Raw genomic sequence first — 11871 nt, 5'->3', positions numbered from 1 at the left:
TGCAGTTTGGTTTAACAAACACGCCACAATTAGTCCTTCTCGCGTTTAAAAGAAATGAAGAAAAAGACTGGATCACGGTCACGGAGCCTAGTCACGTTAGAAAGCTGATCATAGCAGACCAGACACGATCGCCACTGTCTCGCACATCGGTACCACCTTCAGCAACGGATCGAGCACCGGCAGTTGCTCTTGCATTGACAGCGGCAGCAACTCAGTCTAATCTAGCTGAGGATTGGGCACCGACTGCGTTAGCAGATCAGGCTGATCTACCGGAGGATCGGGCATCGACACCGGCACCTGCTCCGACACCGGCACCAGCTCTACAAGGAGCACCATCTCCGGCAGCAGCAGCAGCAGCACTACCAGTCGCACCGGCACGGGCACTAGCAACGACTTCGGCACCTGCACCAATACTTGCACTTGTATTTGCTCTGGCCCGTGCAGCGGCAACGGAACCAACAGTTGCACCGGCAATAGACTGGGCTGCAGTTCACACTTCATATACCAAAGTCCTTACAAAAACCGACATGTCCACCTTCTTGGTAAGCATTTGCCGCCCAAGTGCTTCGTTCTTTTTTCTTTCCATGTTGTTTCACATGATTCACTGTGTTGATCTAACTGTTTGTGTATGTATTCTTGTTTGCAAACAGAGAATTCCTAGAGCAACGAGGGAGTCGTTCAACAATCCGGGCGACCGTGGCCAAGTTTCTCTTACCATGCGCAGCCTTGGTGTGAATGAACCTGCTCAATATACCGTATGTACAAAGGATGGTCGCATGATGATTGATGCTAAAGGATGGTCAAGGTTCAAATCTAAATCATATCTTGCGGTAGGGGATGATGTCAAAATCGAACTTTCTCGGCAAGGAGAGCTGGTCCAAATCAACTTTGAAATTCTTCAGTACTGTCGAACTGATCTATCCGCCGAGAGATTTTGATGTAATACTCTGGCATAGTGAAACAAGTGTCCTGTGTGTATAAGTAGTACGACAATATCGTTGATAGAATTGCAACTCTGATTGCTGGTTAGGAACTGTCGTTTGATTTCATTCCAACAGCTGTCGTGCTTTATTCAATTTTGTGTATTCGCCTTGCGACAGCATCTAAAACCAGTGCCGTACCGACCGCTTGCAATATGAAAAGCGCTGAGGTAGAACACATGGGCCCCCAAACATGCAGGCCCACCGGCCTATGGCCCAAAGTCCAGAACCGTGCGTTTGTTTGAGTATTTCTCAGCTGAACCCCCATAATGCCCGTGCATTGCACGTAACATCAAGATGCATTTGTATGAGTATTTTATCTTGTGAGAGAAAAGGATGAACGAGGGAAGGCCTTATTTGCAGATGTGGAGAGGTGTGTGGGTACCCTTTTGCAAAATTGTCGTAGTTTCCTTCCTATCCGTCAGATATAAATCGGACGGCCTATATTGCAGGATGACAGGCACACCATCATCACCAACTCGTCTATACCGTGTTAAAAAAACTCTATTTTTTATAATTATATATGTTATATATATTCCCCTTGATTTTTCTTATGTATAAAGTTGTGATATAAAAGATCTTTATATTTCTTTACAGAGGGAATATCTCTCTATCAAAAAAATATTTATGTGTAATAACTAGTTACTCTTGTCTTTCTACTTCCCTGCGTTGATATGTGGGGCATCCGGCAACGGGGTCCACGTGCCATATGCACCAAATTAGAGTGCACAACTGCATGGTAGACACACCCCGGTCGTAGCGCCGCATTAATGCCCAATGGGCCGTCAAATCACAAAAAAAAACCCACCTTTCCAGCTTTAGCAGTAAGCTGGACGGACGAAGCGGCAATATTTCACTGGGCCTGAATCCCTTCTCCCTCATCTGCTTGTTCAGATAAAACCCCCGCTCGGCGATTGCATAGGGTTTTCTCATGGAGAATCTGGTACAAATTCTTCATCCATCCCCGATAAATCCACGTCCCTTGGTCGCGGGTACTCCTAGGATGGCAGCCGCCGCCGTTGATGCATTTTTCTTCCTACTGAATCTAGTGTGTTTCATTTGCAGTGCCCAAAGTGCGAGGACCCTACAGGTTTCTGCGCCCTCGGCGAGACGCCACACTTGTTCCTTCTCATCCTAACACATGATTTTAAAACGCGCACAGTATGTTCCTAGAATCCTCTTTTCTATCCGGGAGGGTGGGGATTTTTGAACATGTTGTCGACTAATTTGGAAACTTGGGTTGCTATATTTGGATAAAAGGTACTAGTACCATGGTCAACACTGACGTGAAGGAGGAAATTATTTCTAGATTTGGATATAGGGAATACATTGTGTTCTCATATTATTTTTCCTGCAGTGCATTCCTTGCTCTGCCAGAACACATGTACTCAAGATGCTCGGCCTTGCCATAACTGAATGCACCAGTTTAATGGTAACAGTGAAGACAAGCCATGGATATAAGTTTCGAGTTGGGTTCATGAACCAAGAAGATCACTGCTTTTTTTATAGCCGAACTTGGATAAACTTTCTCAAGTGTTACGGACTGAAAGTTGGCGCACGAATGTTGATGGAAATAGCAGAACCTGGTCTCATCTTCACTGCGGTCTTCCACCCCGACGTCGTTCCAATTGTTCATCCATGTTAGTTTTGTATCTGGTTCTTGCTTCTTGCCTCGATTACTTCTTAATCCACCTATTATGTCTAACTAATCACAATTTAACTTTAGAAGTAGCAACGAATCTCTCACGAAGATGCTACTTCTAACTAATATTTTCTTATATTGGTGGCACGTGTAGGTTTTGTTCAGAGTTAAGCAGGCTACTCGTTTGTTATTCTATAAGAACTCGGCTGTTACTCATGGCACTGAAGTTGACTTGGACGACATCCACAAGTTCCTACACTTTATTGATCGCCTTGAGGTCCTTGTGGGGCGTTTAAATGGTGGAATGCCACGTGGGATATGTGTGCCACTGCGGCACTCGTTGAACAGGTCCAACTGTGTTGAGAAACTTATGGTACGAGATGTTTTCTGTTATATATGTTGTTCATAAACTCTTGCTTATGCATAGTTTTACAGTTGTGATCTTCTTGAAACAGGAACTGCCCAGTTCTATTGTTCCTATACAGATGCCTGACCATGGTCGGGTCAGACTTGCGCTTGGTCACAACATGATGTTTATGTTGACCTACTCCATTCCCCTTGGAGGTGAAAAGATACTTATTCATGGGTGGTCTCAAATAATGAAGGCCCGTCCATCTTGGAGAATAGGACAGAAGATTATGTTCCTGCTTCTCCATGGCTCTAAAGCGAATATCCTGTGTATTGACCACATTGCGAGATGAAGCCGCTTTCAGAAGGTTGTGGATGCGCGGGGTGGCGCCTGGGCCTTGTCCTGGGGCTTGGCGGCCTCACCCTTTGGTTAACTGTAGGCAAAGTAGCACTGTTCGAGGCGTGCTTTGTACGGTTGAACCTGTATAAGTGCTCATACTGCTTTCAGCTATGGTTGTTAAGTGCCCCTGCTGGTTTAAGTTAAGGTTGTTAAGTACTCCTGCTGCTTTTACAGTCTGTCGTGTTTCTTCAGTCATGTCTTCCTCCAGCCGCCAAAACCAAACCAGCGCCGGCGGGGCCGCGTGCTTCCGCCTCCCACGGCTCGCTGCACCTCAGCGCACGCATCGCCGCCCCACCATCTCCTAAATCGTTAACGCCGACCTCCGAGGCCTCGCCGTCGTCCTCCGCGCGCTTTGCTGTGCTTGCCGCGGCGCCGCCCTCTCGCGTTGTCAACATGGTCAACAAACAAGAGGAATCACCAGAGGACTGTACGTGGAGAGGATGACAGTAGGGGCCCACCATGTCCATGGCCGGACGCAAGGAAGTTCCTCATTTTTTGTTATATATATACTCCATTGTCAGCGTATGGAAAAAGAAAATGCTTCCTGCTAGTGGTTTCCTGACATCTGGGACCCACGACATTGTCAGCGTATATAGTCAATAGACAAGAGAACAGCACAAGATCGGCTGACACCTGAGACGTAGCTGCTCGAGCAGTATTTTTTTTGTTATTGTTGAGACGGAGCAGGGTTTCAACTGGGCTGTGGCCCGTCTAGCCCAGGCTTATATTTTATGTTCACCACATGACCAGCCCAGCTATTTTCTTTTGTGAAAATGAGCCCAGTTTATTTTTTCTGAAGAATACCCAATCCAGGCCTACTTATTTTTCTATGCCCTAATGGGCTGCAACTCTTTCAAGACGCCTGCAAATCTTGAAAGTAACATGAAATGGGCTGTAAATATAAAAACAGATGACAAATTGGCAATTACTTTATAATTTCTGATTTTTTTTCACATTTTCATATTCCAATTTCATTGGGCTGTAACCTAATTTAAATATATCTTCAAAGTACTTTAAATCTGGCTCGACATTTCAGTATTAAAAATAGTTTGGAACCCACAGAAATATGCGAAATTTCATTTAAATTTTTAACCCTGGCCCTGGCCAACAAAAAAACGGACTGCAATAAATTGAATAAGAAGTTGCAATGAGCTATATATAAATTATTAAAAAAATAAGGAATGGTCTGACTTGTGGGCCTATTAAGTTGACGCGTATGCAAGATTTTTTTTACTTATTATAGACGACAACAAATGATTCTAGCAGACGTAACTGTTGGATTGGCCATCGTGTTTCTTCATTCTCTGATCTTCTTGCTCCAGCCGCCAAATCCAGCGCCGGCGGGACCGCCTGCTCCCGCCTCCCGTGGCCGGCTGTGCTGTCGCGCAGGCCTCACCGCCCTACTACTCCCATCGCTGGCCAGGCCATCCCTCCACTGTTGTGGCTTCGCCGCCTTCGGGCCATTCCCTTCCTGGGCCTCGCCGTCGTCCATCGCGCTGGTGTTCTCGGCACGGCGTGGTCAACGTTGTCAACAAACGACAACATCGGAAGAGGGACATACATGGAGAGGCTGACAGTTGGGACCCACATGGTCCATGTCCCCGCGCAAGCAAGTACCTCCTTATTACGCCAAAAAGAATGAATACTCCCGATGACAGCTCGGACCCACCAGCTATATCTTCGCACGCAAGGAAGTGCCTCCTTAAGACGCACAAAAAAATGAATACTCCCCCTGCTAGCTGGGACCCACCATAGTGGTAGGCTGACTTGTGGGCCTACTAAGTTGACGCGGACGGCGGGCTTTGTCAACTTAGTCAACAAACGATTCTATCACCAGTGACCGTTGGATTGTTAACATCCAACGGTCGTCCTGCTTCTTCAACCTCTGATTTTCTTGCACCAGCCGTCCAAACCACCGCATGCTCTTGCCTCCCATGGCCGGCTATGTTGCCGCGGAGGCCTCACTGCCCCCTACTACTCCCACCGCTGGCCAGGCCCTGCGGCGACGGCAGCCTCACACCGCAGCCGAACCAGTGAAGAGTGGACCCTCGTGCTCCTCTCCGCGTGGGCATCCACTGCCGCATCTTCCCCGGCTCCGTGTTGTTCCCTTCCTAGGCCTCCCCGTCATCTACCGCCTTGGTGCTCTCAGCGCGGCGTGGTCAATGTGGTCAACGAATGACTTCCATCGGAAGAGTACTGTACGTTGAGAGGCTGACAGCTGGGTCCACGGCCGCAGCAAGGAAGTGCCTCCTTATTACGTGCAAAATAATTATTCCTCCACCTGACAGCAGGGACCCACCGGACGGGCCACCGTATTTTGCAAAAAAAAAAACATTTCCCTGACTGCTGGGACCCATCAGCTACATCTTCGCACGCAAGGAAGTGCGTCCATATTACGGGCAAAAAAATGATTTGCCCCCTAACTGCTGGGACCCACCAGCTACATCTTCGCACGCAAGGAAGTGCCTGACAGTCGGGACCCACCCGATCGAAGCGTACGTAGCGTTGTCATTCTGGTCGCGAACGTGTACGTACATACTGGTAGATCAGTCTGTCTGCAGGCTGCAGCGATGAACCGTGGTTGTGCAAGGAAGGGCACGTGTCGTAGTAGAGGCGGGCACGTGTGTAGTAGAGGCGCGCACGTAGCATGTACACGTACGTACAGCGACCAGGGTGCAAGAAAGAAAATACGGCCACGTACGTACATACGGGCGGGGTCTCGAACGCCTACTCGCGCATACGTACGGCCATGGCTTGTGTACATGGCTGGGTCGGAACGGAGAAACTGCGTTGTCGTCGTGTTCATGGGGAGCCAACCGGCTAGGTCGGAACGGAATGCGTCACGGGGTTCATGGGAGCCAACCAGCTTGGACGGAACAGGCGATGGAAACAAGGCCTGGCGTACCGCAGAACGGAGGAAATGGCCTTGTGTTCGACCGGCCACGGTGGAAACGGGATCCTGTTCATCGGGAGGGTCTGGCGTACCGCAAAACGGAGGAAACGGACCTCCTACGGTCGAAAGGGGGTCCTGTTGATCGGGAGGGGTGTGGCGTATCCCAAAACGGAGGAAACGGACTTGTGTTGGAGCGCTATGGTCGAAACGGGGATCCTGTTCATCGGGAGGGGTGTGGCGTACCGTAAAACGGGACTCCACGGGATACTGTTCATCTCCACCGTCGACCTCCTCCAGCCTCCACGGGCTACTGTTCATCCACCGTCGACCTCCTCCAGCCTCCACCTGCGACTGTTCATCCACGGGCTCCTGTTCATCCAACCTCCACCGCGCGCTCCTCCACCGGCTACTGTTCAACCAGCCCTCTCCATGGGGTCCTGTTCAACCACCCCTCCATGGGCTACTGTTCATCCAGCCCTCTCCATGGGGTCCTGTTCAACCACCCCTCCACGGGCTACTGTTCATCCAGCCCTCCACTGGCTACTGTTCAACCAGCCCTCCACCGGCTACTGTTCAACCAGCCCTCCACGGGGTCCTGTTCATCCAGCCCTCCACGGGGGTCCTGTTCATCCACCGGCTCGATCGATCGGGGTACTGTTCATCCAGCGGCAATGGCCTCTACTACCACGGGGTCCTGTTCATACAACCCCCACCGGGAACTGTTCATCCAAACCCCCTCAACAACGCTCACTGTTCATCAAGGGAAGGAGGCAGCAATGTTCGACCGGCTTCAGTTAGCAGCAGTAGCGAAGGAATCACTCGGGTTCAGTTAACAGCAAGGGATCGATCGATCGCTCAGGTTCAGTAACAAGTAGCCTGCAGTGCAATCGCTCGGGTTCAGTTAGAGCCCAACGCCTCGCTCGGGTTTAGTTAGAGTGCAACGCCTCGCACACACACGCGTACGTACGAGAGAAATGCACATCGCTCGGCCCCCGACCAGCCACCGTAACCCGGGACTCCCCGATATTTTCCTCGCCCTCGCTTCTACCACGGGTTTTTCCGTCATGGACGGCCCAAAGAATGTCATGCAGCTGCGTCTCCGACCCGCCCAGGACGAAAAGCCCATTTTCTGTCATGATTTTTTGTCATAGAAGTAGGACCCCACCACATCTATGATGATACCTGGTTTTGTCACAATTATTGTCATAGAAATGTCATAAGTATGACATAATTTTTTTTCGTTCGGCCCAGAATGTCACGGATGTGTCTTTTTTTGTAGTGAAGCTATGTGCCTAATGAGTTAGTTGCGGGATGATGCATTACGGAACGAGTAAAGAGACTTGCCGATAACGAGATTGAACTAGGTATGATGATACCGACGATCGAATCTCGGGCAAGTAACATACCGATGACAAAGGGAACAACGTATGTTGTTATGCGGTTTGACCGATAAAGATCTTCGTAGAATATGTAGGAACCAATATGAGCATCCAGGTTCCGCTATTGGTTATTGACCGGAAGTGAGTCTCGGTCATGTCTACATAGTTCTCGAACCCGTAGGGTCCGCACGCTTAACGTTCGATGACGATTGATATTATGAGTTTATGTGTTTTGATGTACTGAAGGTTGTTCGGAGTCCCGGATGTGATCACGGACATGACGAGGAGTCTCGAAATGGTTGAGACATAAAGATCGATATATTGGATGGCTATGTTTGGACATCGGAATGGTTCCGGGTGAGTTCGGGCATTTACCGGAGTACCGGGAGGTTACCGGAACCCCCCGGGGAGTACATGGGCCTTAATGGGCCTTAGTGGGAGAGAGGAGGAGGCGGCCAAGATGGGGGCACCCCCCCAAGCCCAATCCAAATTGGGAGGGGGCCGGCCCCCCTTTCCTTCTCCCTCTCTCCTCCTTCCTTCCTCTCCTACTCCAACTAGGGAAGGGGGAATCCTACTCCCGGTGGGAGTAGGACTCCCCCTTGGGCGCGCCATAGAGAGGGTCGGCCCTCCCCTCCTCCACTCCTTTATATACGGGGGAGGGGGGCACCCCATAGACACACAAGTTGATTGTTTAGCCGTGTGCGGTGCCCCCCTCCACAGATTCCCACCTCGGTCATATCGTTGTAGTGCTTAGGCGAAGCCCTGCGTCGGTAACTTCATCATCACCGTCATCACGCCGTCGTGCTGATGAAGCTCTCCCTCGACACTCAGCTGGATCTAGAGTTCGTGGGACGTCACCGAGTTGAACGTGTGTAGATCGCGGAGGTGTCGTACTTTCGGTACTAGGATCGGTCGGATCATGAAGACGTATGACTACATCAACCGCGTTGTCATAACGCTTCCGCTTTCGGTCTACGAGGGTACGTGGACAACACTCTCCCCTCTCGTTGCTATGCATCACCTTGATGGATCTTGCGTGTGCGTAGGATTTTTTTGAAATTACTGCGTTCCCCAACAGTTGAGCAGACTCGAAACAGGACAAGGGCGTTGCCAATAGCGGAAGGGTCCCATTGCGTGCAGGTTTTCCATACAAAGAGCAAGAACTTTCGAGGAGAATAGCCTTATATCAAAAGGAATTTCTCAAAGTTTTGCGTGACTTAGCTTTTCGTGGTCGCGCGGATGGTTGTTGCGGCTGTGGACGGCACCAGAATGCGGCTGATCGACGCCGCCTTCTCCTTTCTAGTCATCCCCATGAGGGAATCGATGCACCGGCTTTGAAACCAGATTTTCACAGCTTGCGCCCCCTACCTGGCGCGCCAAAGATGTCGGGGAAAATGACACCTATGGGATCACGGGGAATCCCTTCTACGGTTGGCGGGCGCGGGGCTGTGGAAAGAGCGGGTTTCAAAGATCAACGCAGGGGGGTTTATCCAGGTTCGGGCCGCAAATGATGCGTAATACCCTACTCCTGCCGGTTTGTGTTTATCTGGTGTTCTTGGACTAGCTACAAAGCGTGCATGGTCCAAAAAGTCTGAATCCTCTCTCAGTACGCTGCGGGCCTCCTTTTATAGTCAAAGGGGCTGCCACAGTGGCACACAGGAGGTGGAAAGTTTGTACTGTATACAAGTCTATCGCATGGCACCGTAGGACAAACGCATTTAATGCGCTGCCGACGTTCCCTCTCACTTTATCGGGGACGGCAAGGAAGCTTGTTCCGCTCGTCGCCGCTTCGCCTCGCTCCGATGCGTGTCCAGGCTGACGAGGCGCGCAGCGCCACGCTGGCTAGCTGGCTGCTGAGCTGGTGCGGTGGCAGAGTCTTCACGAAGATCTGCATGCCACCACGTAGGTGCTTGCTCAGTTGGCCTGGAAGCCGCACGCCGCCACGCAGATGCCTGCCTAGTTGGCGGGCTGACTGCTATGTTGGAACGGCGGTGGAGCCTTGGCAGGTGTGAGCCTGGCTGCGGCCCTGCGGATGTCCTTGGCATGGGTCTTGTCAGGGCCCCGGCAAGGGCCTTGCCGGGGTCTTGTAGGCGTCTCCGGCAAGGGCATTGCCAGGGTTCTTGTGGGCATCCCCGGCAAGGATCCCGCCGGGGTCTTCATCTTCTGGTCCTCATCTAGTCTTGTAGGTCTTTGGTCTTCACAAAGATTTGCATGCCACCATGGAGGCGCCTCCCGAGCCTTGGTTCCACCGTTGTCGATGGTGTCGGAACTCTTAGGCTCAAGGGTAGCGGCCTTGCTGGTGTTGGGCAAGTTGCCCCGGCAAGGCCCTTGCCGGGGCTGTGGAGGCCGCCCCGGCAAGGCCCTTGCCGGGGGGGTTCACCTTGCCCTCCTGCTCTTTAGGCTTCTAGCTTGAGTGCTGCTCTGGCGACCTTGTGTCTTTGCTTCCTCTGCCCCGCCAAGCGTGGCCGCAGGCGTGGCTGCAACTGCCCGCGCACAAGTAAAGGGGTACCAAAAGGACCCCTACCTTTGTACACTGACACCTTGAATTGGACCGTAGTTGCTTTCCCTAGCCGGCTTGCCGAGCGGCGGCGATCGGCAGATGGGTGAAGGGAGCGGCGAAACGGAAGAGACAAGAGTCTGCCGATAGGGAGTAACCGATCGCGTCAATTGTGGAGGCGTGCGGCGTGGTGCGTTATGTGCGTACATTGCATTATGTCCAGTATGGATGGAATCGAGTAAATCTTGCGATGGATTCAGCTTTAATACGTTAGAATGGGCTAATCACGTTAAGAAGATTAATGGGCATGGAGACAATTGGCTTGTGGGCTTCTGGGCCTTTCGATGGGGTCAGTTTTGATTTTTTAATGGGTTCAAACCACTAAATACCTGTACGTATAGACGTGGCAGTCAAAAATCATTGGGTTCAGCTGAACCCAATGACTATACGCTGGCTCCACCCCTGAATCTCGGGCAAGTAACATACCGATGACAAAGGGAATGACGTATGTTGTCATTACGGTTTGACCGATAAAGATCTTCGTAGAATATGTAGGAACCAATATGTGCATCCAAGTTCCACTGTTGGTTATTGACCGGAGATGTGTCTCGGTCATGTCTACATAGTTCTTGATGAGGACATCCCAGCCATGGATACCACACCAACAATAATCAACAGTCCAATCACAAGAAGTCACGCAATGCAAATACATGGTCAGGTGAACGCTAACTTAAGTTTATCATTTAACCTTGAAAACATGGTTGTGCCTTCACCTCCTTTGTTGTTGGTTGAACTCAGGGGCAATATCGAAGAAGGCCAAACACATATCAGTCCGTGCAAAACAATGTTTTATGGCGAAGAACAAAGTTAGGAGTTCATGAAGAAATGAGTTGTCTGCTGAAGAAACATTGTTCCGATTCTGACGAAACAATGTTTTGCACGAGTTTGGATATCCCAACTTGCGAAAGGTTTCCAGAACTCGACTATGCTGCTGAAGAAAACATTGTTTGACTCCAGTGAACAATGTTTGATCGGGAACTGCCAACCACCTCCAGCGAGAGTTTTCCAGAAGCTACCTCATTAAGTCTCGAAGCCATTTAGTCAAACAAAGCTGGTTCACTTTCACACCTAAGCTGGTTCCAGAAGCTAGTTCTCTTTCACACCTATCCAGGGGGGTTGTCCCGGTTGTAAATAGGGTAGCTCTTCCCTTGTTGGTGACTTTTGCCATTTCTATCAAAGACCAAAGACATAGACTCCTCCTGAGATTGGAGAGCTCTTGTTATCCTTATTCTCATGATTCCTTGAGAAATTGCTCCTAATTCATGCTCCACGACTAGATCATGTTGTGTGGATTAGAGTTCGTGGTTTCCCTTGCGGATTGCACCTATCCCGTGCTCCATGACTTGAGCGTGGTTGTGTGGGGTAGTATTGCGGGTTGTGGATCGGCGAATGTTCGGATTGTAAGCTTCGGTGAGCATCCTCCTCGTCGGGTCATAATCTCTTATTTTCCATTTTCCGGCTGCTTGCAGCTAGTTATCCCCATCCATTTATCGATCCTAGGCCGTGAAAATCGGACCTTCCCTTGTACTCCCTCTTCTCCGAAGACGGGGTCATATCAGTTCTCGAACCCGTAGAGTCTGCACGCTTAACGTTCGACGATTTGTATTATGAGTTATGTGTTTTGGTGACCAAAGATTGTTCGGAGTCCCGGATGAGATCACGGACATGACGA

This window comes from Triticum aestivum, chromosome 5D, assembly GCF_018294505.1.
Source record: "Triticum aestivum cultivar Chinese Spring chromosome 5D, IWGSC CS RefSeq v2.1, whole genome shotgun sequence".
NCBI lineage: Eukaryota > Viridiplantae > Streptophyta > Magnoliopsida > Poales > Poaceae > Triticum > Triticum aestivum.
This window is presented reverse-complemented; position numbering follows the sequence as displayed.